At 41.2% G+C, this 13321-nt stretch overlaps 1 protein-coding gene across 1 annotated transcript in view; it reads right to left on the bottom strand.

Annotated features, from left to right (window-relative positions):
* Positions 1–10727: 10727 nt before the first annotated feature.
* Positions 10728–13321, bottom strand: part of LOC147830119 (uncharacterized) — a 29261-nt gene continuing 26667 nt past the window's right edge. The window contains exon 6 of the mRNA XM_087188649.1: positions 10728–10867. The gene's annotated coding sequence lies outside the window, so the exon portion shown is untranslated. The remainder of the gene's footprint in view (positions 10868–13321) is intronic.

Here is a 13321-nt window from a genome sequence, read left to right as displayed (position 1 = left end):
AAAAAGGGGGGGGGGTAGAAGAATATGTTGGATGATGAAACAAAGATGTAGTTAGGCTAAATCCTAGAAAGTTTTATTCTTTTTTTTTTTTGGTACCAGGGATCAAACTCAGGACCTTGTGCTTGCGAGACAGGGGGCAGAACCACTGAGCTAAATCCCCAGCCCTAGAAAATTTTATACAATAAATGATTTGGTCTCTACAACAAATAAGTAGCAAGAAAAAAAGAGGGAGGGGAAATTTTAAAAAGAGACTCAAAAGATGTCAACCAATGGAGTATGTAGACCTAGTATGGATTCTGATCAAACATGTGAACTGGAAAGAAAGAAAAGACAGGCTGGTTATGTGTCTCAGAGAGAGTATTTACTTACCATGTGCAAGACCCTGGGTTTGACTCCCAGCACCACACACACACAAAAAGCTATTTATATACAATAGGGAAATTTGAACATTGGCTAGATATTGGATGAATTACTGCTAATTTTTGATATGACAATATTTCCTCTTAAAATAAGTGTTCTTATCTCTTAGCTATACACTTATAAATATTTATAGATGGAAATATGATAGTTGAGATTTGTTTTAAAATAATAGGTGGCAATCTAGAGAAAATGGGGGAAGTACAATAGAAAAAAGATTTGCTATGTGTTGATAATTATTCTTCCTACTTTCATAGATGTCTGAAAATGTCCATAATGAAAGATTTTTGGTTTGAAAAAGCAAGGTCTAAGAAGATAGGGACCTTACTGCTTCCCCTCTGACTGTGTTAGTTTTTCTAGGGATCCCACCACAAAGTACCATGGACTGGTGGATTTAAACAATGGAAATTCAGGCTGGGGATTTAGCTCAGTGATTCTGGTGCCTGCCTTATAAGCACAAGGTCCTGAGTTAGATCCCTGGTACAAAAAAAAAAAAGGAAATTCATTTTCTCACCGTTCTGGAAGTTAGGATCTGAGATCAAGGTGTTGGCAGGTTGGTTCCTTTTAAGGGCTGTGAGTAAGAATCGGTTCTTGCTCTCTTCTTGGCTTGTGGATGGTTATCATCTCTCTGTGTCTTCACATCCCAAATTTTCATTTTCTTATAAAGTCACCAGGCACAGTGGATTAAGACCCACCCTAAAGGCCTCATTTTAACTTAATTCCCTCTGAAAAGACCTCACCTCCAAACACAGTCACGCTCTGAGGTACTAAGAGTTAGGGCTCCAACACATGAATTTTGGGGGACACAATTCAGCCCATCACACACTCAGCACCATGTTGGAAAAGAGAGGGGCCACAATCACTGCCGTCAAATAAATGAATGACAGTAAGAAAGCAGCACCCAGGCAACCGGACTGTACTGCCCGGGCCTTCCTCTGTCCTTAATGTCTTTTCCTAGCCACAGTTTTAAGGATGGGGATCTTGTACCAGAATCTGTAGACCTGTTTGTAGCAGTGGGAAATAGCTATCAGGACAGCAACACAGAGGCCATGAGCAGAGGCTTAGGCATTGTGGGTACCACAATTGTGACTGGCTCTTCCCTATGCTATATAGAGACGCAATCTTAGTAAGAAGCAAGATAATGAGACGAGACCAAGTACACTGCCCCAGGCGTGGTCAAGTGGCCAGTTAGGGACCTGCACTCTTCAGATTGCTTTCCTCTACCACAATGGTAACTTAAAGGAGTGATTACTTAGGCCAAGCCCCTGGCAAAGGTGAGGGGAGACAGGAGTTCTGTCCTGTTCAACAGGCTGGAGCTCTTAAAACTCTTGAAAGCCAATAAAGCCCCTGTGAGATGGCTTTAAACATTAATAACTTAAACGAAACAAGAACATTTCTGCAATAAAGAATGAAAATAATATTCTTTTAGTCTCTAATACATTTAACTGCTTAATGTAAACCCATTATTCCTTTGATTTTCGCCTATAAGAGTTAAGAGAAAATTTATTCAGTTGAAAGTTATTGAATACTTGTGACCTATTTTTAAATTATATTTAATACATCAAAGTTAGCCAATTATAATAATATTAAACACTTTAAATAAATGCTATTTTGTCAAGCTCTTTCTTTTCTTTTCTTTTTTGTTTTGGTACCGGGGATCGAACTCGGGTCCTTGCGCTTGTGCAGCAGGAGGCGAAACCACTGAGCTAAATCCCCGGCCTTTTCTTTTCTTTTCGATTTCTGGCTCACAAATCTTATAGAAGCACTTTAACTTCTTGAAAAGATTTTTCCTAATTATAAAGATAATACATACTCATTGAAGAAAATTTTCTTTTTCTCTCTTTTTTTTTTGGTACTGGGGATCGAACTTGGGACCTTGCGCTTTTGAGGTAGGTGCCAGAACCACTGAGCTAAATCTCCGGCCCTGAAGAAAATTTTAAATAGAAAAAGTTCAAAAAATACATCCTCAGAAAGACCAACTATCAACCTCAGTGAAATTTCTTCCTGTCATTCATTTAAATATTCAAGGCAATGGGATATTTCTCTATACAACATTTTAAAACCACTATGTGATCTCATTTTTTACAAAAGTTTATTCTTAAATATACAATAGACTCCAAAACAACACTTCATTCTAGCTAGAGGTGGCAAAAGATGTTTTTAACTGAAGGAATCTCCTGAATGGCAGCAAACCTCAACAGTCTCACCAGCTCAGACCTGGCTCTTCACATTCATCACCTACTCCGGATGAAGTCTTCCCACTAGTGTCTTCTGGTTACTCCCACCCCAGGGAAAGGAGTGCAGAGTCCCCTCTCTCCCTGCAAGTGCTTCCCTCTCCTCAGATGAGGCATTCAGAGATCGTGCAAACTCAGCTCTCCAACAGGCTTCCAAAAAGTTGTAAATTTGAAGTTAGCTTTTGATTTTAAGGATCTGAGACCCTTATTCTAGGCTCCTCAGACACTCGGAAGAGACTCTGTCAATAAACCCGAAGGAGGAGTTGTGGCAGTGAATCCAATCCCCCAAAATATGTGAAAGGACTATGGGAAAATGTCAGTAAAGGGACTATTGGAATCAAAGAATATGGTAAAGTAAATGGCAGTGGTATGAGTAGAAGTCATAAATTTCTTCAACTCAAATGAGGAAATATAAGCTTTAAAAAGTTATGATAAAAATTGGGGCAATGGAGAGGTATTAAATGTATGGTTGTGTTGTGGACACAGGGCAAGGGAACAAAGTGAGGCATCTCGAAGTTCAGGGGTTGTTATTCACTCACTTTTCCCTGTTGCCAAGGCCTCCACATCTCCTCCAGCCACCACTGCACATCCCTACCTTTGAGCCTCAGCAGTTCATAAGACCAAGTACATAATTGGTGAAGTTCAGTGCAAACTGAAAATGTGCGATATCTTGCTCAAAAGTGTTTAAATTTCAACATGACCACAGCAGAGCACTGGCCCCTAAGTCACACACAGAGGAAGCAGGCTCTTCCAATGCAATTTTGCAAAAGAATAACACACCTGTCTTATGTTGGAGGGGGATGATGACATGGTGTAGGATGGAGATAATATATAAAAGAAGAAAAGAACTTCCGGTCCTTCTAATCTGAATGCCCACAACTTCTTACTTGAGGTTTTCAAGGCTACCAACAAGGAGCCTTTTGAGCTTCTTTCTTCTTGGTTATTGGAGCACCTGTCTGAAGTCTCTTTTCTGAGATTTCTTAAATCAGTTCTGTCCACATTTTTCTGCCCACTTTTAAAATGTTTTCAAATGTCTCATCCATTGTCACCTTTATGTTCTTTGTCCCCATGGGTGAGGCTATTCCTTTTCTTCACTATAGTTTAGTGGAGTTTTTAGGAGGAGATACTTGTATGGGATTGATCTGCCATGTATGAACTTGGAGAGGTACCAATGAAGAGGCACCAAAAAAAGAAGTAAGGATGGTGAGAGACCCAGAATAATATGAAGCCTATAGTAAGCCTTGGTTGAGCTCATTGAATATAGATCTTCTGTACTGGCCAGCTTTGGAGCCAGACTTCCAGGCTGCTATATCACTCTACCACTTACCAGTTGCAGGACCCAGAAATGTCACTTATTCACTTTATGCCTTCATTTCCTTACCTACAGGATACCATAATAGTATTTACTTCACAGCATTGTTACGCAATAAAATAAGTCAGTACCTGAGAACTAAAAAAGAAAGACAGAAAGAAAGAAAGAACGAAAGAAAGAAAGAAAGAGGTTTGTTACTGCTTCAGAGAGAGAAAGGCGAGACTGATGATTGGACCAAATGTAAGCTTTCCCTGGAAATAGGAACACCAAATGGGCACTGAAGACAAAGGAAGGGGCCTGCCTAGCTTCTAAACTGTACTTCTCATTTTCCCTTCTGTAGCTGTTGATGGCCTGACTTCCCAGGGTGACCTTGGCACAGTCAGGAGAAACTAGGCACGGCTTCCACCTTTGAACTGTCTGCTGAGCTGCCCTCTTTTCTCTCCTCCCTTCCACTTGGGCACCCAGGTCCAGGCTGGCAGGTCTAAAGGGTTCAGATCCCACCCTGCTCTCCTAGATGTCTAGCTCCTGAAGCAGGCTCTCAGCAACTAGGCCCCCAGTGGTGATGGTGGTGGTGGTGGTGGTGAGGGCACCATGTGAAGTTTTCATTATAGTGACAGAAATCCAGATGATATAACCAAGAATATCTTGGCTAAAATAAATAATTTATGCCAAATCAGGGTACAGCAGGCCTCAAGGACAACAGTAATAAGTTCTCTGCCCACTCATATCTCAGCATCTACCTGTATATGGCTCTCATTTTCTCAAGCTTGTGCATATACAGGAAGCCACTAGAAATTTGGATCCAGATTCAAGCCAGCAGGCACTCCACAGTCTTCTACTGTATTATGTTTATCTAACATTGTTCCCAGGCCTAGATGTATATGCCAGGAAGTCAATGCATCGTTTGGAAAGATAAAGGCGGACTGTCACAGCTGAGAGGATTCTTATCTCCTTGGACTTTGAGCAACTATAAGCAAAAGGTGAGTAAAATCTAGGAGGGAAAACCAGAGCATAACAGAATGCTGTCTGCCCAGACCTTTAATCTTAATTCCACCCAGGCCAGCTCTGAAATGAGCCCTGTTACTCAGAAGTGCTGGAAATACCCTTAAGGGGAGGCAATTTATTGTACTGCACCTGAATAAACAAAGACTCATAAGATGGTATGCTCAATGCCCCTCAATCTCTCGTTATCTTCTTAAAGGGGAGACTCACGCTTCTGAGTTCATATTTTCCTTGTCAAAAGAGCAAATTTATAATTGTTCTGATGCCTTTTGAGAGAAGGAAAAATTCCTAAATATATTAGAAGAAATAATACACCCCTTAGAAAGAAGAGAAGCTAGGAAATGTGAGATTCTGAGGAAATGAGTAAAACTAAAATGAACCAAAGTGTTGTTGGCTAGAACCAAAAAGTAGCACCAAAGGAAAAAGTGAAAAATCAATATAGTATTGGAAAATCACAACTGAATTAGAATCTACAAAATCTTCTGGGAAAGAAACACAGGAGGGGGGGGGACAGAGAGAGAGAGAGAGAGGATGACAGATGACAGATACGGGCAATGTATAGGGCCCATGCCACCTTCTTATGAGTTGGATGAATCTTGCGCCAGATCCACTCACAGATGTTTACACGTGCTGATTTATGAAAACACAAGTGGTGCTGCTTAAAAAGATCAGAAAGAAATTTTAATATTTGTAAATTATTAGGCAGGAGACTGAAGGCCTAAGAATTTAAGTGACATTTTTACAAACTGTCTACATGGGTTTTTGTCCCACACTAACAATCACTTCTTCAACTCTCCAAACTCCAATTGAGTATCTGTTTAGTTACTTTTCTCTCATTGTTAAGACAAAATGCCTGACATCCAAAATTAGCAGGGAAGGGGTTTATTTGGCTTCAGTTCGTAGAGGTTTCAGTCCATAATCAGCTGGCTCTGAGGCTGGGATGGCCAACAAGCATTGCAGAGGAGAAACAACAGGGCATGCATTAGGCAGCAGAGGCAACAAGGGGAACTTAGCAGTATCTTCCAGCCCTTTTTATCTTGTCCAGACTACTTAGGGCAGGTAGCACTCACACCCTTAATCCTAGTGCCCTTGGGCCTAGCACTGCACCATGAATCAGTTCCAGCTTCACACACTCTAGATCAAGCCTATGACCACATGAGGCTTTGGGGGGACATCCAGACCCATAACATTCCACCCCTGCCCCACCCCAGAGACTCATATACATTCCTTTACACAGAAGGCATTTAGTCCACCTCTAAGAGTTGCCCAAGTACTAACAGTTTCAGCATTGCTGAAAAGTCCAAGTCCAAAATCTCCTCTGAAGGGCTGGGGATTTAGCTCAGCGGAGCTGGGCCTTCCTAGTAAGCACAAGGTCCCGAGTTCGATCCTGGTACTGAAAACAAAAACAAAACACAAAGTCTCCTCTGAGATTTAAGGCAAACTCTTAGCTGCAAGGCCCTGTAGAAATGAAAAGAAAGTCAAACACTTCCAACATTCAAAGGCACAAAATAGACATTACCATTCCAAAAGGTACAGACAGGAGGATACAAAGGAATGGGACCAAAATAAGTCCAACATCCAGCAGGGCAAACATGAAGTCCTATAGTTCCATGTGTAGCATCCGAGGCAGTCTGTGGTAAGTTGTGAACTCCAAAAGGCTTTGGTGGCTCCTCCCCTATGGCACTTCTGGTGGTTGTACCTCCCGTGGGTTTTCTCTTGGGCTGGCTCTGCTCCCTCCCTGCAGCTTTCCTCAGATGATCCAGTCTCCTGGCTTCTCCAAACTCCTGGGGTCTCCACTGCACCTTTGGCTTCACACTCACAGCTTCACATCCTGCCCTCTCAGGGCCACCCTACCTGGCCTCTCAGGCCTTCTTCTGAAGTCTTGGTGGAAACCTTCCTGACCTCACCACTCTTGCATTCTGCATGCACCTAAAACCAGCGCTGCGTGGATGATGCCAAGGTCTGCTGCCAGCTGGAGTATTAGTAGCCAGTCTTCCCTCGCTCTTGGCTGTAGGGGTCCAATGCCGATAAACCAAGTCCTGAGGAACAACTTCCCTAAGCCACCATTTTGAAACAACTTCCTTAGGCCACCGCCATTCTAGAATATGGTGCGGCCGCCACCATTTTGGAACCCAGTTCTCTGGGGCTTTCTTCTCAAAGCAAATTCCTTCACCTTTATAACTCTGAGGCTGCAACGAGTGGAGTCCTGCTGCTTCCTGTGATGCACTCAGGCCATCTTTTCTATTCTCCTGTTCCTTCTTAGCAATCACGAGTTCCTCTGCTTTATCTTTGCCGTCCACAGCTTTACTGGTGCTTCCTTTCTGATCAAACTCAAAACATTTTAAATCATTCTGCTGGGCTTTTTGCTCTTAATTCTCAACATAGATCTGACTAAAAAGCTCCCAACAGTAGCTGTACCACAGCCTCAATATTTGACTGCCTTGAAATCTCTTCTACAAGATTAATTAGCCCACTGCCCCTAATCTCAGTCTCAAGCAAAATCTCTAGACATGAACAAAATACAGACACTTTCTGCCAAGCCATAACACACATCTGGAGTCCAACAGCCAATGCAGTCCTTCTTCCTAGCAGAAACTTCCCTAGCCTGGTCTTTACAAGCCTTCATGTCTTCTGAGCTCTAACCAGAATCTCCCATACAGAACAGCCTAAGGTGTTCCAGCTCTAGTTCTTAGGCTTGCATCTCTGAATCTTTCAGCAAAGTCTCTGAACATGAGCAAAATTCAAACAAACTTTCTGTTGAGCCATAACACACATCTTCTGGAGTCTAGCAGCCAATGCAGTCCTTCCCAGCAGAAACCTCCTGAGCTGCTTAGTCTTTACCAGCCTTCTGGTCCTCTAAGCTTTGATAGGAACCTCCCATACAAAACAGCGTAAGGCATTCCAGTGCTGCTTCTGTAGCCAAGGTCTCCCGATCTTTTCTAACTCTTCCCCTTCCCACATGCCTGGTTCCAAAGGCTTTTGAGCCACATGGCCAGGCAATGTCACAGTAACAACCCCACTTCTCTGGTACCAAATTTCTGTGTTAGTTATGTTGCTGAGACAAAATACCTGACAGGCAATGTTAGAGGGGAAGGGGTTTATTTGGCTTACAGTTTGTAGAGGTTTCAGTCCATAACTGGCCAACTCCAAGGCAGAGATGACAAACAGGCATGGCAGAGCAGAAACAACATGGCATGCACTAGGCAGCAAAGGCAACAAGGGGAATTTAATAGCATCTTCCTGCCCTTTTTATCTTATTCAGACTACTTAGGGCGGGTAGCGCTCAGACCCTTAATCCTAGTGCCCTTGAGCCTAGCATTGCATCATGAATCAATTCCAGCTTCACACACTCTAGATCAAGCCTATGACCACATGAGGCTTTGGGGGCATGTCTAGACCCAAACCATAACAGTATCCTGCAATTCAATTCAATTCTGACACCATCTACCTAGAGTTAACATTAACCTAACAGGTAGTAGGCTCAATCTCACAAGAATGCCCCTGTTTCAGATGCCAGCCATCAATCCCAGGTTGTCACCTATAGATCTGACCAACCAGCTATAAATTAGAGGTTTTCATATCCCTTCTTCATGCTTGATACTTTGCTCTCACAGTTCACAAAATTCAGGGAAACATGCACTTACATTTGCTTATCCACATATCCTTATTAGAAAGGATACTACAAAGGAGAGAGGTGAACACAGGACATGGTCAGAGAGAGGGCTGAGCACAGGAGAATCTGTCCTTGTTGACTTAAGTGTATACCACTTTTCTTATACAAGGCTCTATTCACCACCTCAGAAGTTTTCGAATTTTATTTAGGATTTTTATAGAGGTTCTATTACACAGGTATGATTGGTTAAATAATTGGTCATTTGACTGAACTCAGCCTCTAGCCCCTTTTCCATCCAAGAAGGTAAATGGGTAGGACTGAAAGTTCCAACCCTTTAATCACACGATTGATTCCTCCAGCAACCAATGCCCTTCTTGAAGCTATCTAAGCTCCACCAACCACCAGTCATCTTATTAACATTTAAAAAAGGCAGGAACTTCCAGCCAACATCATTATTAGACCAAAAATTCTCCTATCACTCAGGAATTTATAAACTTTAAATTCAGAAGCTCATGGGCTGGTGAGACAGCTGAGTGGGAGAGCACTTCCCTACCCTAGCAAGGCCTGGGTTTGATCCCCTCACTGCAAAATTAATTGATTTGGAAGCTCTATCTCAGGAATTGATGGGTAGAGACCAGATACATATTTCTGATTACGCCACAGAGAATTTTGGAGAAAAACACAGGAGGGATTTTTTTTTTTTTTTTTTTTTACCAGAGGATATGAAGACATACGGGACAGTAACATAAAGGCTCAAATGTGAAGTTCTAAGCAGTGAAGTGGATCCCACAGAAATAAGGAAGAGCAGGCTGGTTCAGAGACTAGTTGAGCTACTTAAGAGAATTTTAAAAAGTATATTAATTTTGTTATGATTTTTAAATAGAGTATAAAGATGAGAACAAAATGATTCAAATGTCTACCATATGAATAAACCTTAATATTAAACAATAAATAATTTATGTGGATGTGAGAAAAATTGAAATAGTACCTGAGAAGTTATCATAAAAAATGTGGAAGAGGGGCCGGGGATTTAGCTCAGTGGTTCTGCTGCCTGCCTTGCAAGCAGAAGGATCCGAGTTTGATGGCCGGTACCAAAAAAAAATTAAGATTTGGGCCAGAGATTTAGCTCAGTGGTGCTGGCGCCTGCCATGCAAGCCCAAGGTCCCAAGTTCGATCCCCAGTACCAAAAAAAAAAAATGTGGAAGAGGATTGAACAAAAATAAGGATGGTGTTTAAAGAAGAATAAGAGGGCAGAAGATTCTCAGTCTTGTGAGGAGCGATGAGAAACAAAATACTTATGGTCTGAGTTTCCTCAATGTACCAGGGCATGGCCAATAAGGTAAGTTCAGTTTTAATTAATTAGGACTGATATGATGGGATTCAAAAGCAGAATAAAGGGAGTGGAGGTGTAGCTCACTTGCTTAGCATGTGCAAGGCCCTGGGTTCAATCCCCAATACTGCAAAAACAGCACTACTAAACTAGAATATGATGTAAAGGTACCTTTTCTCAAGAGAAGCAGATATCAGTAGCTTATCAAGAAAACATACAGCAATCCTTATAAAGTGAGTGGATATTTCTCAAGTACGTAGAATGTTCCAGGAACTGTTCTGGGTGACAGAATCTGACACTTGCTGTCAAGGAGTTCATAGACTGTTACTGGTCGTTCAGGTCTGTACCATTACTGCTTCTCCCCAAAACACAGGAGGCATGGCAAAGCTAGCTCTGAGGAGATGAGGGAGCCTCAGAGCTCTCAAATCCTCATCTCATTGTGTTTAGGTGTGTCAGGGTTTTTATAGTAAGCAAGAGGGGAAAGAGAATGAAATGAGACAATAGACAACATTTTCATGCTGTTTCATTCCCAGGCCATCCTTGACTTCTTTCCTCCCAGCTTCTTCCCTAGAAACCAACCTTATCTGAGTTGAAGAGAGGAAGAGGTAGTGGTTATGCTCTCAGTCTAAGGAGGTTGAGAGAAACAACTTGTGTCTAAAAGAAAAAAAATTTGACTTTTAAAGATCCATTTTGCCCTGTCAGTTACAAATCTACCGTCTTGAATTCTTTTAAAATTCAATCAAGTGTAATGGAAATACACCATTAAATATAATATATTGTTTTAGTAAGACAATAAGGGCATAACTGCCAAAAAAAAAAAAAAAGCAAACAAACAAACCTGTCATTCCCTGAAAGCTCTGATATGCAGTCAGCTTTTTAAAAATACATGGAAGAGGCCAGGGATTTAGCTCAGTGGTTCCGCTGTATGCCTGGCAAGTACAAGGTCCTGAGTCCAATTCCTAGTACCAGGGGGAAAAAAAGAATTAAAAATACATGGAAGATGAAAAGGAAGGATCAGAACTGAGGAAGACTTTGCATGGTTAGACACTAGGAAGAACAATGCAGAGATGGGGCTTTATTTTTTCCTTAACTGGTACACCTTTTTTTTGAGAGTAAAACAGAGTTAATGGTCCATGAATGTCACTTCTTTCTTTAGAACCTATAAATTTTCGCTAGACATAGGGCAACTAACTATCCCTGTTTGCTGAGGAGTAAGAGAGTTCCCAGGATGCAAGACATTCAGTGCTACAGCCAGAAAAGATCTGCAGAAACTAGGATGTCTTGGTCACTCAAGGTTGGTCCTTGACTGTGCAAAATGAAGATGATTGTTTCCCAGTCTAATTTTTAGCTAGATGTAGCCATGCGATTAGCTTTTTGCCAATGAAATCAAAGTAAAAATTATGTGTGAAATTCTTGGGCTGTTCACATTGAAGCATGTCTCCTCTTTGTTCCTTTCTGTCTTCTCAGTGGCTCAAACAAAAAGGTAAAAAGAAGAGCAGACATGCTTTTTTAGTCTGTGAGATGGAAGCTGCCTGTTACAAATACCACAGCAGTAAGCAAAAGGACATCCTTGTGGGGTCCTTGTGATTATGTAGCTACTTACCCAGCTTGTATGTGTGGGAGAAATAAACTATTTCGCATAAGCCCCTGTATTTTAGGTCTCCCTTTATAGCTGCCTACTTAATATAATATGTAAGAGCACAACCAGGTAGGCTAAATGATTTCAATGGATTTAAGTGGAAAGTTGTTTTCCTGATTTAAGTGGGGAAGGTGGAAGAAAACTAGCATTTGTTGAGCACTCCAAATGCTGAGCACTCTACTACTAGTTACTTTATACAGGATATTTCATTTGTTCTTTACCAAAACAATCATATTAATAGTGTTTGTTGAAAAATAATAGAAAACAGAAGAAGTAGACAAAGTGTTAAGTTTTTGATTTTCAGAAGAGAGAAGGCTTAGACCTTATATTCCCAACTGATGAGTTTGCTGGAAATCTTGGGTCATTTTTAGAGTGGATTAATAAAGGGTGGTTGGTGAATAATTAAAAAGGAAGGAGAGAATACTAAGCCCTAAACGAATGTGCCAAGAACCAACCTTGTTAAACTCGTCTTTGTTTCACTCTTTCGAGAGGGTTTGCTGTACTGCTAAGTCAGCAATAATGTATTTGCAACAAGGCTGTTAACAAGAACATACATGACAACCATGCAGATTTGTTCTAGATACAAGTAGATGGATTAATAATTAATTAAGCACTCATATCCAAAGGGTTCTGAGTAAATGAATCAATCTCGTCTTGGAATGTGTCATGATCTGGCTAAATTTATTAGTGATTTGGATGAATAGATAGTGAAGTATTCATGAAGTTGACAGATAGGATGGAACCAAGAAAGATAGTAAAGATTGATGAAGACAGAATCAGAACCAAAAAGTCTTGCTGGCTCGAACGGTAGGCTAAATCTAGAGTATGTATTTATGCACTTAGATTTAAAATAAAACAAAAACCTATGCAATTAGCATAGGAGAGGGAGAGCTGGAATACAGGACTTGACTACACTCACAAGGCCCTGGGTTTAATCCCCAGTATTGAAAAATACAAGAAAAATAAGAAAAGAAAAAATAGGATGCAGGAATTAATTTGTATTAGGAGGAGAATTAGGATGTTTTAAGTAACAGCTCACAATGAGTCAACAGGGCAAAGCTTGTCTGGTTGACTGCATTGATGGAGTGACAGTCTGCTGTAAGGGGTATAGCTACACTAGCAACGTCTAAACTGGCAGTTTCATGCCACAAGGCAAATGCTAAAGTATCACAGCTTAGAGAAGGACAGGAGTAGATTGAACCTGCTACCTTAGGTGGAGCAAACATTGGAGGACTATCCTGTGGGCACCCTAACTCTATGTCTATGGCCATAGTCTCTTTCTGGCTTTTGTACTTCACTCCTATTTCATCTGACTACCTTCCTGCCCTGGAACTTCAGCTTGGCACTCTGTTCCTGTTGCTTGTGTTGACACATTGGTTCTTCTTGCTTCTTTATGCTTTGGGAATCTCTTCCTCATCTGAGACCTTGGTGTCCTAGATGCTGGATGGACACAAGAATGGAGGTGCTTAAGGTAGGCAGTAGGAATGGTTATGGCCTAAGCACCTCCTTATGAAGAAGCATCTTTTCTGACTATGAGGTGCACAAAGATGCAAGTCCAAAGTGACGACTTATCTTTATGCTTTTTTCTCCAAATTGTAGAAGTTGCTATGTTTCTGAGGAATAATTGATAGTATGGAACAGTATGTTCTATGCATATGTCATACACACTATATATTATATACTACTGCTATCCTACTAAGTAGCCACTATCTACAGAAAAAGAGCTTTTTTTTTCTTGGTACCAGGAATCAAACTCGGGACTTTGTGCTTGCAA

Source organism: Heterocephalus glaber, unplaced genomic scaffold (genome assembly GCF_053883595.1).
Source record: "Heterocephalus glaber isolate CG9 unplaced genomic scaffold, H.glaber_assembly_v1.0 deba00000331, whole genome shotgun sequence".
In the NCBI taxonomy this organism is placed as follows: domain Eukaryota; kingdom Metazoa; phylum Chordata; class Mammalia; order Rodentia; family Bathyergidae; genus Heterocephalus; species Heterocephalus glaber.
This window is presented reverse-complemented; position numbering and strand designations above follow the sequence as displayed.